Here is a 19,148-nt window from a genome sequence, read left to right on the forward strand (position 1 = left end):
CAGTCTTAAAATCAAAAAATCTAACCATTCCGAAATTTGGTATCAAGCTTTACGTGAGCTTACAATACCATGTGATTTTTTGAAACATCAATCACATAAGAACTTTCTTTTAAAATATTACTTACTGGATTATCATAAGTAAGTAATAGATTAAACTTCAACCATGTGCATGACTGGTTTCCATTAAAAAAGATAAGTGAATAAAATATTCGAACAAAAAACAACTATGTATATTTAAAAGGGGAAGATTCCATACAAACTGTCAAAAATCAAACGCTCGTATATTTCAACCAAAGGAATATTCTTGACTTATATTTCCATATAATTGATGAGATAAATCTGGTCTCATAGCTAGCTAACCTTTCGCTTATCCACCATTTTCTACACACAAAAAATGCCTGTACCAAGTCAGGAATATGACAGTTCTTGTCCATTCGTTTTTGATGTGTTTTGTCATTTGATTTTGCCATGTGATTATGGACTTTCCGATTTAATTTTCCTCTGAGTTCAGTATTTTTGTGATTTTACTTTTTACTAAGTCAAGAATATGACAATTGTTATCCATTCGTTTGATGTGTTGAGGTTTTGATTTTGCCATTTGATTTCCTCGGATTCAGATTTGTGATTTTAAATTTTATATAACAATTTTATATAGTTATATTATATTGGCACAATTGTGTCAAAAACCCAAACAAACATTATTGGTTAACGTGACAAAAATTTGGGTCCAGTAAACAAAATTGTGTCAACATACATAATATATATATGAATATAAATTAAAAGAATTAGATAACCCACAAAATTCAAATAAACATACCAAAGACATTTACAAAATATTCAGTTGTGAATATGATCTTGAACATTATCATAGTAAACATTGTGGAATACATACTTTTTCGAAAAAGTATACATTAAGTAAAATATGAAAAAAGTAAGTTGATAATTCACACTGACGTAAGCTGTTAAATTTATATTAAGTTTAACAAGTAGATCAATATCCTTACTAACAACGATTAATACCAACTATTATACATGATATATCTCATTTTATTTATTCTATATTATAAAGAATTTTATGTCATTTCATATTCCTTCCAGAGACTCTTTGCAAGTCGATAGTTTCCGACTGTAAATAGTTTTGCGAACTATTTCATTCTTCTTTTCATTGGACAAAAATAACGCTATTGACTGTGCGTTGCTTAGACAAGTGGAAAGACCTAAATATTGGTCGTTCTTCTTTTTCCTCATATGTTAATACTTAATAGTTATCAAAGGTACCAGGATTATAATTTAGTACGCCAGACGCGCGTTTCGTCTACATAAGAATCATCAGTGACGCTCATATCAAAATAGTTATAAAGCCAAACAAGTACAAAGTTGAAGAGCATTGAGGATCCAAAATTCCAAAAAGTTGTGCCAAATACGGCTAAGGTAATCTATGCCTGGGATAAGAAAATCCTTAGTTTTTTCAAAAAATTCAAAGTTTTGTAAACAGGAAATATAAAAATGACCACATTATTGATATTCATGTCAACACTTAATCGCTTAAGTGTTGACTACTGGGCTGGTGATACCCTCGGGGACGAAACGTCCACCAGCAGTGGCATCGACCCAGTGACGCTCATATCAAAATAGTTATAAAGCCAAACAAGTACAAAGTTGAAGAACGTTGTGTGTATTAAGTGTATATTACAAACTACCAAACTAATATGCATACATACTTCATATTTAGGCAATTAGTTTTTTTGGAATATTATGATTTCGTAGAAGGTTGCGTTTTAATGGATAATAAAGCAGATTACTGCTTATGAAATAATAGTAAGTTTGTTGAACCTTTGTTACCAGTCAATAAGTGTGTACTTTAAATAATTATCAATTCTGTTGATGCTATGTCTAGCATGGTACCAGCTTGTGTGACAAGTTAAAAAAAATGTAAAGTACGTTTGCCATTCAGCGACTAGTGTTGTGTTACACGTCTGTGTTTCTTTTTATTACGTAATTAACACCTACACTTTAATTATCTGATTTCTTATCCGGGTTGGTTTCATTTTTAGTCATTTTGTGGTTTTATATCATCATTCAACGTTTGTATTTGGTTTTTGATTTGCAAATATTTTGGCCTCGAGTATCACTGAATAAAATATTAGTTATCGAAACACACATCTGATGGAGTCAAATTGTTACCGTTTATGTTACCATGTCCTTAGAATTTATCAAACCTAATATGTCAAATACGAGAACACAACCTTTCATTAGTTGTTCGTTTTTGTGGTGTTTCGTGTGTTTGTCATTCATTTATATGAAGAAAAAAAAAGAAGTTTTAATCATTTGTTGATAATCCAGAAGCAAGTTTTAAGTTTTGTATTTTTCAAATAACACCTACGATAGAATTTTACAACATCTTTTTATATTAAAGTAAATATTATAAGGAGAAATAGGTTAATAAAAAGAACCAAAAGCAAAGCCAGAGGCAATCAAGAAATCGCATAAGTAAAACGACCCAATAATGCCGTGTAATGCCGCCTTTATACATCTTAATTGGTTGATCAACTTTCTGTTGACCGATCCCTAATTGCAGAGGCATCATAAATGATTAAAAGCTCACAGTCAATCTTGCCTATTGCTGCTTTCAATTTAAAACCCCAAATATAATTTATAGTAAAAAAATATCAAATATACCAGGCTTATGATTTGCCATTTAGTTCGCCAAAACAGCATTTCGTCTGCATAAGACTCATCAGTTTATTATAATCCTTTGCAGAGAGAGACGTCGTCCTGAGCACACCTATGCATTAAGAATGTGCAAACGAATTTAATTTTCTTTCATGTACAGGTCAGTGATGTCGGATCGTGCATGCTTTTTTCGTACACGTATCTACGGGAACACAGATTTGTTTTTTAATCTTTATATTTGCTTATAATTTGCCATTTAGTACGCCAAAACAGCATTTCGTCTGCATAAGACTCATCAGTCGCGCTCTGATCAAAACAGATAGAAAACCAATCAAATACGAAGTGGGCGCATTTAAAACCGAAAATTCCTGTAAGTTGTTCCAAATTCGGCTAGGAAAATATGTGCCTGGGTGTTTGACAACATAAAAATGTTAGTTCGTGTTAACACAAAAGTTTTGACTACTTGTCTCGTAATACCATAGGGGAGGAAGCATCCAGCAAGAGTGGTAAGACAGTAAGTAAGTAAGTAAGTAAATAAGTAATGCCTTTATTTAAAGAAGGTGACTCCATTAGCTTTCGCTAATCTACCTTGAGGCCCTCACGTAGAACAAACAGTACAAATAATACAAACAAAGATTACAGTTTTTAACATATTATGTAAATGCAATATTCATGCTAACTATAAATTGTCTGTAGAACAAGAGAAAAATAAATTCATTTTTATATATACATAAAATACAAATCATTTGAATATTTCAGTAAGTTGTTATAGATCAGTAAATCACACTGATCTACGTAAGAAGTTATAGTACATATAAACTCAAATAACAGTTACCATGCGGATCAATTTCCTTACGAACAACGTTCAAAACCAATTGTTTTATCTCAATATTTCTTTTCTTAAAAAAAGTTGTATAGACAGTTTCAAGACTCCGGTAAATAAACTGTCTATACAACTTTTTTGCTCCCACTTCGTATTTGATTGGTTTTCTATCAAGACTCCGGTAAATAGAAAATAGTTTTGCAATCACAATTTCCGCACTTTTTCATACTTTTTTTTTTCATTGGACTAAAATGACGTCATTGATTATAAGCATTGTTTGGACCTTTTCGTATAGTGTAAAATACAACACTGAAAGAAACTGGTCACTGTATTTGTCTGTTATCAAATTAACAAATTTACAAAAGATATAGAAAAATCTACATGAAAAATGACACTTTTATAGAACTAAACATAACAAATGTATGTTATGGTTCTGTAGTCATTTTCCAAATCTGTGAATTATTAAGTTAACTGCTTTATACAAATTGATTACAGTTAATAAAATATTAAGAAATAAATCAAGGACAATATGCATGTATATGCGATTTATTGTTTTTACCAAATGCATGTGTAATTAATTTCTTTTTAAATAAATAAAGTGATCACTTCCACGTAGGCAATTTATAGATGAGTACCAGCTTGTGTGACAAGGTCGAGAAAAATTAAAGTACGATTGCTACTCAGGAAATGTATAAAATGTAATGTTTTTAGAATATATTATTTATATAGCTGATTTCTAGGAGTCGATAGCAACAGACGTATTTGTAGTCTAAAGGTAATTGATAATAACTTAAAGTTGATTGTTGTCATCTTTTATATCAATTTTGGATAATTTGAAGCCTATTTTGTAAATTTTTCATTGGTATTTGTTCTTAGTAACTGTTTAAGATTGAATAGTATCTTTCTCGTGCACAACTCTGATTTCTGGTCAGTTTATAGCAGTACGTTTGGTTCTTTTTCGATATATATCAGATCTCCAACGTTTCCATTACGTTTTGGTTTCAATCTTTTTTTCTGCTTGCAACACTGAAGAGACAACGATTGTCGAAATAGGCATTTGGTATGGTAAAGTTTTTGGGTAGTTTGATTTTATTACTACCATTGAGTTGATAATTCTATTTTGCAGACTGTTAGTCTCCGAGAGTATAACAAGTCCAGTAGCTGAGTACCTCGGTTCATTTAAAATTAAGGAATATTTCTCCCTCATGTGCTGTTATTCCAGGTTTGGTTATATTTTCTGTACTTTCGATTATATTAGTTCTCCAACTAACGCTTCTAGTAGGTTTTGTTTTTCATATATGGCCCAGAGGATCACAAAGAGATTTTTTAATTTGCATCTGTGTACCATTCAATGTGATTAGTAGTGATTCATATGTAATAGGTATGTTCTTATAGGGATGGTCGGTAAGAAGTGTGAAGATTTTTTCAGTAATAGAAAAAAATTATGCTGGATATGCAAGAAGATGAACATCTCGGCCATTTTTTAAATTTATGTTCATGTCGTTTATACATATATTTATATACGTTCACCGACTGTGCAAGACCATTTTGAGTAATCAAGAACATATATAACAGCCCCATAAAAATATCAACTTCATAGTTAAGCGCAGAAACGGTCTTGCCGCTAAGCTTTCATTTAGTTTTTGTTGGGTTTTTTTATTTTCTTTTGGCAGTAAAGTAGGCGGCATTCTAATTGTAGGGTTGGTAGGGGGCAATTTTTTTTTTTTTTTTTTTTTAATTTGATCGTCAAACCCATAATAGGAACTAGAAAGCTTTATTTAGAACTCATTCAGTTCCGGTATCGGATCTGGTATTGCATTAACCTACATTTTTATTCGAGTGTCACTGATGAGTCTTTTGTGGACGAACCGCGGGTCTGGCGTATATATAAAATTTTAATCCTGGTATCTATGATGAGTTTATTCTACTGTTCAGCAGCCATTTTTCAAATTTGTTTTTTTATTGGTCAGAATGGTTTTTACTCTGTTTTACAAAATACATGTTGGCACTTTTCTGCATAAAGCTATCGGTTCAACAAAAAGAAAATCGATATTTCTATCTTAAAGGAACAATACAGAATATGCAGTTCAAAATATAGATGCCCCATTTTCAGTGATAAAAATTAGGGTAGGCTATCAAAAATTAGTGTAGGTAGTGGTACCGTACGTAAACACACATTTCTATAATTTTTTGTTTGCCTGATAGTGTTTGTGTAGACATCTAATATTTTTCTGAATTAGTCACTTGTTAAATTCTTGGGATTTAAAGTTCAAATGAACTTTGTTTCTGCAAGGAAAACCAATTGAGGGTTATAATTTTTTTATAAATACCTAATTAAACCCATTACTATGAAGAGGCGCTAACAAAAGTCCATTAACATGGTGCGTCCTGTTTTTGTAGGAAATCCGACAAGAATTGCATCTTTACTATGTCAACATAAATCTTCTTTCTGGAAAAGAAAAACTCATAAGATATAACATTGCAATTGCCGTCAGTTGCGAACTCTGATCGAGCTGTTTAAAGTAAAACCATTCAGGTGTGAAAAAAGTAAAATCACAAAAATACTGAACGCCGAGGAAAATTCAAAAAGGAAAGTCCCTAATCAAATGGCAAAAAAAAAGCTCAATCACATCAAACGAATGGATAACAACTGCCATATTCCTGACTTGGTACAGGCATTTTCTTATGTAGAAAATAGTGGATTGACCCTGGTTTTATAGCTAGCTAAACATCTCACTTGTATGACAGTCTCATCAAATTCCATTATATCGAAAACGATGTGTGAACAAAACAAATAGACACAATAGGTAAAAATGTAAAAAATAGGGGTACAGCAGTCAACATTGTGTTATCATCTTAATCACTATAAAAACAAACAAATGTAACAAAGAAGCACAAAAAGGTATACATCAAATTTAACATCCTCATTTTGCTTTCTTATTATACGATTTTATTTATCTATGTAAAATCAACCCATAAAGGATTGAAAGATTTTTTAAAGTAGTGGCGTAGAATCGCGCGTTTGACGTCACACAGGTAGATATAAAATAATTTTGTCGGTCAAAGTATGACGGGATACATAATTACAGTCACGTCAAATGGATATCACAAAAAACAGACTTAACGGTAACAGTAATATTAATAACATAAAATAAAAACACCTCACCTGTGTACTATATATAAATTGTGTGTCACTTGCAAACTCGCTTTCAATTTTAGCTCGCAGTCGAGATGTTTGGTGAGAATTAATATTAAAGAAAAATATGACTCAAAACCAATTGAACTCGGCCATCTATAGCTTGGGAAACATACTCCTTCCCGAGACTTGATGGAAGATTGAAACTACTTGTCTAATACCGTATAGCGGGTTATTTTCTCGGGGGTAATATTTCGCGATTTAGAGGCAACGAAGTATACGAAACATTTTGGCGGTTTTTATTTTTGTGGATTCTAAAATCCCAACTAAATATATCTTTTGCGGATACTGAAATTGTTGCAGGTAAAAAAATGTAAAAATTGACAAACAAGATCCAACTCCAACTGGCTTATTCCTCAAACAAGAAAATTAATCCACGCTGGTAATCAAGTTATAAGAAAAATAGCTATTCAAATCAAACCGAATTAAACATTGAAAGAAGAAACTGAATTAGTTGACAAACAACTACTGAATTTACATTCTTGCAAACCTTATTTGGACAATTAGCTCTGAAATGCCCAAATATGGAACAATATGGAACAATTAAAACAACTACTGAATTTACATTCTTGCAAACCTTATTTGGACAATTAGCTCTGATATGCCCAAATATGGAGCAATTAAAACATCTTTTATCCTTGGATTTCTTGTTTATTAATTTCTTTATAAATTTAACAATTTTATCAAGTCAGCTTTTAAACATCTCCCGTAACAATTTTCTTTACTTTCTTTGACTTGACTTTTAACATTGACAATTGACATATTAATAGATTCAAACTCTGTTGCCAAATAGATAGCATCATTTAAAGTATTAGGATGCTTGAAAAAGACAAATTTACACATTTCTTTATCCAATTTACCAACAAAAAGATCAATAAAATGAGAATCTAAATTATGAAAATGTTTTGAATATTCACGATATTATATTTAATATATAAGAGAGGCGAACGATATCAAAAGTATCTGCAAACTCATAAGTCGAAAATATGACACCGCCATGGCAAAAACAAGAAAAAGACCAAAAAGGCAAACAACATAATACAAAACACAACAAAGAAAACTAAAGACTGAACAACATAAACCCCACCAAAAACCAGTTCATAAATCCAAGTTGTTCTTCATTGAAATATACTGTATTAAATTTAATGACTGTAAAACATTTGTTGTTAAGCCTGGAACTTATGTTTATACGATTACAATCTTCCATTATGCTTTATTTTCAGCCAACCAGTTATGATGGGTTTCAAACTTCCTTTAATTATGTTGGTCATGACCGGTGTTGTTCTTACCCGTTATGCAGGTAGGTAATGGAAATTAATATGGCTTGGGGTTGAACTATATGAGATCTCAAACAACCTTACCCTGTTGTATTCCCGATTAGTGGACTAAGAAACAGTACTTGAAAATTTAAGGTTAGTAATTTGAAGTATGTTCTTAAGAATGCCAAATTATCCAAACAGTAGAACATCTGAAATTTTATAACGTCACAGTACTTTCATGTACATACAAAGACGTAACAAATTGTGTAAGTCTGTAATTTCAGACCCTTGTGTATACAGTGTTATAACACAAATAAAGATAATTCACAAGTTCACATTTCCTTTCAATGTCATAGTTGGGTTGGAACCAAGTAAGTTTCTGCAACAGTTGTCGTCCGATGTCATATCTTACCGTTTTTTATTTGGTTTGAGAGTTCCGGATAGGGCAAATCCAGACAAACGCGGATTTTTTGAGTTTTGGTTCTCATTTATGGTTAAGAGTCCCTTCATATCCTTTCTCTTTTAAAGTATGTTCACTCTTCTGTTTCAAAATAACCAAATTTTTAAAAGACTGTTACCAATTGATAGTATGTAAATAATATAACTGAAAAAGTAAAAAAAAATGACAGGTCCTTGTCCTTGTTTTTTGAGATATGAACATTTGATAATTTGGCGGGAAACAATTTTCTCTACATTTTTCATGCATTTAACATTGGCACCTTTTTTTCTTTTAAAAACTATGAAAAAATAAAAAGGTTTAACAAGATTTTCAAAAATGGTTATTAAAACTATCTGTAATCCAATTATGAAAGGAAAAGTACTGTTAGCGGGCAAATTTGTTTTGCCACTACATCGATAAAACTAGGGGATTCCGAATATCTGACCAGAAATCAAAAAATATTCAAGAGCAGCAAACATCATTAATTCTTTCAAACGTACGAACCAACCTATGTAATAATCTCAATTCGTGCAAACCTATCATTCTTGAATTCTTTCTACCTGCCTGTTCACTCCCTATCTGCCAACTCCAACCAAATCCAACAACTGACTTGCCCCACATATTCGCCATTTCTACATTGCAATTCATTTTGTATTGTCATCCACCTGATATCCTTCTAAACTCATAACAGATGTTATTTTTCTTCGCAGATAGGCTACCACGATGCTTATATCCATGTGCATGGAGAGAAAATATACCACTTCTGTTTGAGTTGGAGGGTATTTGGATTCTCAATACTCCATCCAGTGGTTTTATCACAAACTTATCTCAACCAATAGGAGATCAGACAACAACCTCTGAATGCATCATGAGACAGAGGCCTTTCTTTCTGTTAAGGTATGATTGCACATAACAGAAAATGTAGAGTAAATGTCAGTCTTGACAGTCATTAAATACAAATCACTGTTAAATATATAAACATTGATCGCTATCTGTATAGCCTGGCCACATGATGGCCAACCCTATTACGCAATTTAATTCAAAGAAAACCAACTCTCAATGTATAAAATAAGTTATGATATAATTGGCAATCAGACAACTATCCACCAGAGACAAAAATGTGACGTAGATGTAAGAAAATATTTGTCACCGAACGACGTTTAACATTGAGCAAAATCCATACCGTAAAGTAAACAAAACAAAAATCAACAAAACAACCTGATTTATGTATAAAACACTAAACAAAAATTAATAATGACTACAGGCTTCTGACTTCGAACAGACACACACAATGACATAATGTGGTGGGGCAGTTTACACGTGTTTGCTTGTGCTCAATCGTCCCTTAACCTGTGACCGTTGTATATCATGAGAACTAACTATAGGAATCAGTTGAAAAAGGTTTGACTAATTAAGTCACAAGCAACCGATCTAAGGATGATTGCAGATATAATAAATAAATCGAAGGATATCTTTATTTGAAATGTTTAAGGCAATAATCTTTTTTTTTATTTAAGAGTCACTAAAATCGAACTATTTACCAGATTTCGTCCAAAAAATGCTGTGAATATCCAAGCAGAGGGCATGATTTTTTTAATTATTATTATTATGCAAACTTTGCGGTGGGAAAAAGTAAAATCCTCCCCAAAAAAAACCTAACGACGAGGAACATTCAAAACGGAAAGTCCCTAATCAAATGGCAAAATCAAAAGCTCAAACACATCAAACGAATGGACAACAACTGTCATATTCCTAATATTGTATAAATCTTTTTTGTATCTTTGATATGCCTCATGAAAATTGTTTTAAACATTTTGCAAATTTTAATTTTAGAGATGTTTCATTTTATAAAATGTATAAGTCATTATGAAGTAATGTTTTAGCGACAAAGATGGCAATGCATTAAATTGAATTTGATGCAGCATAACACTTATTGCTATTTTTGTTTGATAGAAAGGAAAAAAGAAAATTCTACTGCCTCAAGTTTTTGACAATATCGGATACCGACTGGTACTACTTTATCGGCAAAGGGAAATGCTATGTTAAATATAACACGTTATATTAAAAAAAACTTTTCAAAACTTGTTCTTATCATTAGGTGATTTCAATACCGAATTATTTTCACACTGCAAAACTTTGTTGATGATCTTATGGCAAAAAAATATTTTTTTTCAAAATACAACCACACCTTGATATAATAAGCCATGATAACTTGTTTAAGTCCCAACAAGATCAGTGAAGACAGATTTTGCAAGACATATATAATACTGAAGAAGACAAAAATCCTATCAATTATTTATTTATCTCTCTAAAATGAAACGCTTTTTAAAAAAGTCATCTGCTAATTAATCAAAATGAAACTTGATTTTGCAGAAAGTGACACTATGTCTTTTTGCGAGCTGTGTGATGGGTCAAAATTTGTTGGGCCATTTTATTCTTCAGGTAAGAAATCGTGATATTTTTTCTCTATATTCTATGAACTTTATATACTGATAACAACTGGTACCGTACGGGATACAGGAGCAGTTATCAAGTTTGTTGAAATATTCATTTAAGTATAACACACGAAAATGACAATTAAAATTTCAATACATAACACGAATACAGATACCCATCTTCAAATATGAGGGAGCGGTACTGTTCAAATCGCCGTTTACATCTATTATTCATTACATCTTCCACCTTATATTCCGTGTCAAGTCGTTTATTTTAGAACATCAGATACTGACTAGGAGTTCATGAATCACTGAACATGTGAGGTCAATGTTAGATTGCAGGATAATTCCTAACGAAACAAAGCCCTTACACATGAATTTTATAGTTGAAGGCTATGTCAGTGATTGTGTATTTTTTTACGTTCTAATGAGATTGAGAATCTAAGTAGTTACACGTTCCATGATTGTTTTGCCATCAATTTGTCAACCAATCAGAATGATTTCTGAATGAAACATTTCCAGCGCCACATCCAATAACGACCTTAACAAAACATACAGTCTTGTTTGAGGCAGTTTATACATCGAACTAGAGATAAAGGCCACAGAAATAGTTAAGTCGGCCCCATATCTTGACTTACATCTAGAAATTGACAATGAGAATCGGTTGAAAACAAAAATTTACTACAAAAGAGATGATTTCAGCTTTCCCATTGTAAACTTTCCATTTCCAAGTAGCAACATTCCAGCAGCACCTGCATACGTTATGGAATAACCGTTTCACAAATGATATCGGATATGTACCTTACGTCGTAACTACAATCCCCTCCCCTTCATGAATGTGACCTATCGAATTAGACTATTTACCGGATTTATTATCATATAAGCAACACGACAGGTGCCACATGTGGAGCAGGATCTGCTTACCCTTCCGGGACACCTGAGACCACCCCTAGTTTTTGGTGGGGTTCGTGTTGTTTATTATTTAGTTTTCTATGTTGTGTCATGTGTACTATTGTTTGTCTGTTTGTCTTTTTCATTTTTAGCCATGGTGTTGTCAGTTTATTTTCGATTTATGAGTTTGACTGTCCCTTCGGTATCTTTCGTCCCTCTTTTATACATTCATAAATCTATTATACACTATGAACTCTATGTTTAAAAAAATCGAGCATAATTTAGTATCCGGCAAATAATAAACAAACCCGTTAATTTAGGTTAAGAACGTGTGTAAAACCACATATATCTAAAAATAAGGAAATGTGGTATAATTGCCACTGAGACAACTATCCACCAAAGTTCATATGAAGTTGATGTAAATAACAATAGGCAACCATACGACCTTCAACAATGAGAAAACCCACATCAGTATTATACGTTTGTATTTAAGCCACCAACCATCTATCATGTTTAACAATTAACTACTGATTATAGGACTTTATGTCCTCTAACCTTTTTATGGATGTATGTGTCAATTTCATTGAATAATCAATATTTCTTTTCCTAACAGCTCAAAGTATGTATCATATATTCATTTTAGCTTAGTTTAAACATATTTATTTATAGTGGATTGGGAAACAAGTTTTGCAACTTATATTAATCCCTTTCCACTTTGCGGGTGCGAGTGCTGCCTTGTAGCGGCATTAGCCTACTCTTTTTCGAAATCTACAAGGGTGTCTTTAACGTGCAAGAGATATTGCTCTCTCTTAACACGGGTCAGCCATTTATCGTCCCCTTCCGACGGACTATCATCGTTTCCTCAAGACCATACTTGCAAATGGTGTCAAGGGAGAGCCGAAAATCAGTCCCTGAAATTTTCATCCCGGAACGGGAATCGAACCAGGAACCTTTGTGTTAGTTTTAGCTTAATACATGCAAATACTTTTTTCGTGCAATGACTGTCTATAATTATCATTTGGAAATCGGTATTTTTGTTATCTTACTTTTTGCTGTTGTTCTATTTTTGTTCTGAGATTGTCATTGGAACTGGTTTTAAAGTAACTATTCAAAACAATAAAGCGTTTCTAGATTAAGAAATTGCACTTTTCTTTCTTTTTTTCACATCAATGTTACAATTTAATTTTTTGTGTGCCGAGGCGTTCTATGCGACAAAAATTGTTTCCAGTTTAGCATGAATTTAGGTTCGTTACGCTATAAGAAATTCATAAACACACCACGTCAAGGTCGGAATGAAAGAGTTAAATCAGATGCTTTGTATGCACGTAAAAAAATAAATAGCAAAAGCTTTTTATAGAAATTCCATATGTGATCTACTGCAAATGGGAACTCCGTAGGATGGATTATAAAATATAACAAATACGAAATAAAGGATAAGAATGCAGTGGCGGATCCAGCCATTTTAAAAAGGGGGGTTCCCAACCCAGAGTAAAGGGGGGGGGTTCCAACTATATGCTCCCATTCAAATGCATTGATTGGCCAAAAAAAGGGGGGTTCCAACCCCCGGAAACACCGGAATTTTCGGTGTGTAATGTTTATAAAATGTTGAATTATTTAAAACTCTATTTTTGTCTCCCCTACGTATAGATTGCCTTAGCTTTGTTTTGGCACAACTTTTTGTAATTTTCATTTTTTTTATGCAGATCAACTTAGTATTTGAATTGGCTTTCCAACTTGATTTAAGTGGTTTTATATGCATGCATAATAAGCGTTACGTACCCTGTTGAAGCGCTTTATCTCACTCAATTTGATTTTCAGTTGATTCTCTCGTCCCCATTGTTGTTTATTTTATAGCTGGACTTAGCACCATGCAGTACACTACCTTAAAGCCATATGAAACGAATATTTGGTGATTGAAATGCTAGGAAAACCATTGAACCATTGCATGTATATAATTATACTTAATAAAATGTTCTCTGTGTACGTTTTTTTCCCCTATAAATATAACGAATCTGTAACGTATAATCGACAAAATGCATTTCATTCATCTACTGTTGGTCCAAAACTTTGGCTGCTTTCTAATTTTTGTGTTTTTTGTCGAAGTTATCCGATCGTGATTTTATAGTAAAATTCAAATATATAAATTATATCCATTTTCGTAGGATTAAATGTGAAGTATTATTATTAAATACTCTTTTACTCAAATCTTTTTTTTTAAAGCATAAACCATATCGAAATAAAATTAACTCATTACTGCACATACTGCTGCGCATTATTGTATTTCCTGTTTGTCAACGGTATGATTTATATTTTTCATGTCGTTAGATCAACCGTCGTCATTTGACAGAACTCGACCAATTGGTTGCAATTTGCCGTCTACATGTCCAAAAACCAACGAAAAACAAGTTCATTGTTCAGATTCTGAGCCATATGATGATGGACGATACTGCAAAGTTCAAACGTCAAACAGACGTTATAGGTATAACAGACATTAGCGATATGGTAAACCTAGTCAACTTGGTGACTCTGGATATAGGAAAAAGTGGATATTAATACAGGAAATATGAAATAAATATGATCACGCAGTTTTCCATCGTCTTGTTTCCTTTATTTGGGGTCTCATTGGGGGTTCTGATCCAAGATCCCGCTTACTGTTTTGTCAGATTCCCGTATCCCGCTTATACTATGTACGTAAGCAATTCTCATTTTTTTTTGTTGTAATTTCCCGTTTCCCGCTAGACTTCATTTACCGTTTTCACGGCACAATAATTTGATTTTCACGTGTCACGCTTTCGAAAAATCGGCAATCTCTCGTCACGCTTATACCCCAATGAGACCCACTTTATTCAAAGGGGAAGGAGGAGGTGGTATTTTTACCGCACATTCTAATCCCTTCACTTCAAAACCTTCCAGAACGTTAACACTTGAGTTTAATCCCGATTTTTTCAGTATTGTTAAGCTTAATCTTCTTTTAAGATTTATGTGTCTTATTTTGTTGACTGTTGTTCGTCTGTTCTTCTTTGGGCTCAATTAGAATTCTTCAAATGTCTGTTATAATATTTTCTTACGAACCACTGAAAAGAATGAAAACAGACTTGGCAGAGATATTCCCAATGTATGTCCCAGTTTTGTTACTTTGGTGCATTTTCATTAACAAATATGACCGTGACCGTCGAGTCCGTTTCTATTTTCTGATTGGTAAAATTTAATTATAAAAGTGCTTCAACAAAGTATGAACTGATGCAAACCAAACTTAAAGGATATGGTCCTGTGTAGATCTAAGCAATTGATATTATTTATTAAATAAAGGCAACAGCAGTATACCGGTGTTCAAAAGTCATAAATCGATTGAGAGAAAACAAATTCGGGTTACAAACTAAAACCGAGGAAAACACATCAACTATAAGAGGAAAACAACGAAACAACAGAAACACTGAAGTGCAACAAAAATAAACGCCAACATACATAGAAACGAACTATTTGATAACTGCCATATTCCTGACTTGGTATAAGACATTTTAAGAAAAAATGGCGGGTTGAACCTGGTTTAATGGCATGCCAAACCTCCTGCTTTATGACAATGTTAAAAAACTTATATCGATAAAATGACAACACTTCGTGAAAGAAAAATTAACTCATCATAGATACCAGGACTAAATTTTGTATATACGCCAGACGCGCGTTTCGTCTACAAAAGACTCATCAGTGACGCTCGAATCCAAAAAAGTTAAAAAGGCCAAATAAAGTACGAAGTTGAAGAGCATTGAGGACCAAAATTCCTAAAAGTTTTGCCAAATACAGCTAAGGTAATCTATGCCTGAGGTAGAAGAACCTTAGTATTTAAAAAAAATTCAAATTTTGTAAACAGTAAATTTATAAATATAACCATATCAATGGCAATGCATGTCAGCACAAAAAGTGCTGACTACTGGGCTTGTGATATCCTCGGGAAAATAAATCTCCACCAGCAGTGGCATCGACCCAGTGGTTGTACATGTAAATTAACTCATCATAGATACCAGGACTAAATTTTGTATATACGCCAGACGCGCGTTTCGTCCACAAAAAACTCATCAGTGACGCTCGAATCCAAAAAAGTTAAAAAGACCAAATAAGTACGAAGTTGAAGAGCATTGAGGACCAAAATTCCTAAAGGTTTTGCCAAATACAGCTAAGGTAATCTATGCCTGAGGTAGAAGAGCCTTAGTATTTCAAAAAATTCAAATTTTGTAAACAGTAAATTTATAAATATAACCATATCAATGACAATTCATGTCAGCACAAAAAGTGCTGACTACTGGGCTTATGATACCCTCGGGGAAATAAATCTCCACCAGCAATGGCATCGACCCAGTGGTTGTAAATTAACTCATCATAGATACCAGGACTAAATCTTGTATATAAATACGTCAGACGCGCGAATCCAAAAAAGTTAAAAAGGCCAAATAAAGTACGAAGTTGAAGAGCATTGAGGACCAAAATTCCTAAAAGTTTTGCCAAATACAGCTAAGGTAATCTATGCCTGAGGTAGAAGAGCCTTAGTATTTCAAAAAAATAAAATTTTGTAAACAGTAAATTTATAAATATAACCCCATCAATGACAATGCATGTCAGCACAAAAAGTGCTGACTACTGCGCTTGTGATATCCTCGGGGAAATAAATCTCCACCAGCAGTGGCATCGACCCAGTGGTTGTAAATTAACTCATCATAGATACCAGGACTAAATTTTGTATGTACGACAGACGCGCGTTTCGTCTACAAAAGACTCATCAGTGACGCTCGAATCCAAAAAAGTTAAAAAGGCCAAATAAAGTACGAAGTTGAAGAGCATTGAGGACCAAAATTCCTAAAGGTTTTGCCAAATACAGCTAAGGTAATCTATGCCTGAGGTAGAAGAGCCTTAGTATTTCAAAAAAATCTAATTTTGTAAACAGTAAATTTATAAATATAACCATATCAATGACAATTCATGTCAGCACAAAAAGTGCTGACTACTGGGCTTATGATACCCTCGGGGAAATAAATCTCCACCAGCAGTGGCATCGACCCAGTGGTTGTAAATTAACTTATCATAGATACCAGAACTAAATTTTGTATATACGCTAGACGCGCGTTTCGTCTACAAAAGACTCATCAGTGACGCTCGAATCCAAAAAAGTTAAAAAGGCCAAATAAAGTACGAAGTTGAAGAGCATTGAGGACCAAAATTCCTAAAAGTTTCGCCAAATACAACTAAGGTAATAAAATACAGCACAAATAATATAGTAGTCGACACAACATGCAAACCGCAGAACAACAACGAACATATCCCATCAACGACAAACACCACAGGATATCAAAAACAGTGACGCGCTTACGTAACTAATATGAAATCTCGATTTTTATACAATTATTTCACAATAATCGCCCAAACAATTTTTATGACAATTATGTTATTGAAAGGCAATTTTATAATTATTTGGACTACAAACGATAAGACCTAACAGATTTTTCAACCGAAACCATAACAGAAACATCAAAAATAAATACATGAATGTTGGATGTAAAAAAAATACCGAGACACATCGTATAGCACTCTGCAATAAACAGTCATATTCGGGAATAGGCCACATTCGGTACTTAGCAAACAGACGACATAGATGTTAAACCACAATCTAAAACGTGGAAAACGCGGTAAAAAATGTCGTTAGTTAGTTTAGACACAGACAGATCGTATAGATAAACCAATTCGGGATAGATGGTGTCAATAAAATTTACGGAGTGTCATTTTTAATCTTTCCTCCTCATAACTCTGTTGGAGCAGTTTCTTCGTAAGGAGCACACTCCTGTATATGAAATATATTTATATTAAATTTGTTACCATTCGGAAATGGCTGACAGTAGAGGTCAAAGTTAGCATTACACCTTATTGAAAATTTCATTTCGCTTTTCATTGCAATAAATAAACGAATGATTGCTTGATTGTCGTTTACCTAACACCCAATGGTAAATAATTCATACACATCCAGGACAGACCCAATTAACACTTTATACAAAAAGCAGTTTCTGCAAGGTACATCGACTGGGATGAAAGCGGTTATCTAAGTCACTTGAAAATAAGTAAAGTTGTATAGGAGTAGAACATGTGTTTTGTTACAGACAAAATTCGTTAAGATTGTTGCATCGGGTTTTCAATGTGCAGAGAGCAAAGCAAGCCCCATACACGAGGCATACAAATTAATTAAAGCTTTTGCTGGAATGTTCCTTAGAAGGTAATGTCAAGTGAAACGTAGGTGCAATATTGCTACAAGGGGTCAAATAAGTTTCCAGTTATTATCTAACATACTTTTTCTCTTGAATCTAATTAAACAAAGCCTCCCAGATATGTGAAGGTCTTACAAATGCTGCTACTACGATACTAATATGTCAATGTTTACAATGAAACCACATGGAAAATTATAGTTTGTCTGTTTTCTTGCAAGTAGGGATGCAGAGAAACGAAAACAAACCATGCACAAATGATCCTTACAAGATACATAAACTGTTAACCCAGATATGTCTCGACTTTTAGTTAATTTGATAGAAAAATTCAAATGTTGAACTTAAAATAGCAATATTTCAACATGTTAGTTATGCAAAATATTCAAAGTCAATGAACCATGGAAATGAGATGCGGTAATGCTTATACAACTGCACACCAAATATCTTTGACTTACCACCAGTGGTTCCTCTTAAATTGACTTAATCACAAACTAATACATGTAAGCTATGCAAAAGTTTCAAAGTTAATATAACATGAATGAGGGGGGGGGGGGGGGGGACAAAATAATCTTCAGGGAAATGAAATGTCCTAATGCCTATACAACTGAATACCAAATATCATTGATCTATGATGTTAATCTGGTCCTGGTTTCAAACAGCAAAAGCCGTGGTACTGGTCTGATTTTCCATAATTACTGAACCAACCAAAATAGAAAAAAAAGTATGTTCTTTCTTTTTTCAATGACCTTCTTTCCAAAAACCAATCAAACAATTGAAACGAAACTCCTACTCAGACTAGGGGTATGTCAAAGAACGTCTCGTTATTTTTCTAAAAAAAGTTCATCGGAAGGTTGGTACCAAGACCTTGTTGATAAATATTCCGTATCAACTTCACAAATAATACACGATGGGCTTGAAGTATAGATTCTGGGCACTGGCGTTGTTAATCATCTTAATAACGTGTTAGACTATTATTTTATTTGTCTATAAGACAGACAGACAGACAGACAGACAGACAGATAGACAGAATATTTCATTATAGTGTCACATACAAGTTAAAATATCGGTATCCAGCCATTACTGACTTATGAGACAGTTTTGCTTTAAAGAATGAGTATTACTTTTACTGTTTAGTCTGTTTTTATTGATATCAATTTGACGTGGCCCGGTACTTGTACATCCAGTCATTG

The 19,148-nt window shown here is 33.1% G+C and overlaps 2 long non-coding RNA genes across 2 annotated transcripts; both read left to right on the forward strand.

The window, feature by feature from the left end:
- Positions 1-7,906: 7,906 nt before the first annotated feature.
- Positions 7,907-10,420, forward strand: LOC143078157 (uncharacterized). Its single transcript, XR_012979076.1, has 3 exons — positions 7,907-7,992; positions 9,101-9,287; positions 10,344-10,420. It is a non-coding gene; the product is annotated as an uncharacterized LOC143078157 (long non-coding RNA).
- A 341-nt stretch (positions 10,421-10,761) lies between these two features.
- LOC143078158 (uncharacterized) lies at positions 10,762-14,307 on the forward strand. Its single transcript, XR_012979077.1, has 2 exons — positions 10,762-10,832; positions 14,042-14,307. It is a non-coding gene; the product is annotated as an uncharacterized LOC143078158 (long non-coding RNA).
- The last annotated feature ends 4,841 nt before the right edge of the window (positions 14,308-19,148 follow it).

Source organism: Mytilus galloprovincialis, chromosome 6 (genome assembly GCF_965363235.1).
Source record: "Mytilus galloprovincialis chromosome 6, xbMytGall1.hap1.1, whole genome shotgun sequence".
Taxonomy (NCBI): domain Eukaryota; kingdom Metazoa; phylum Mollusca; class Bivalvia; order Mytilida; family Mytilidae; genus Mytilus; species Mytilus galloprovincialis.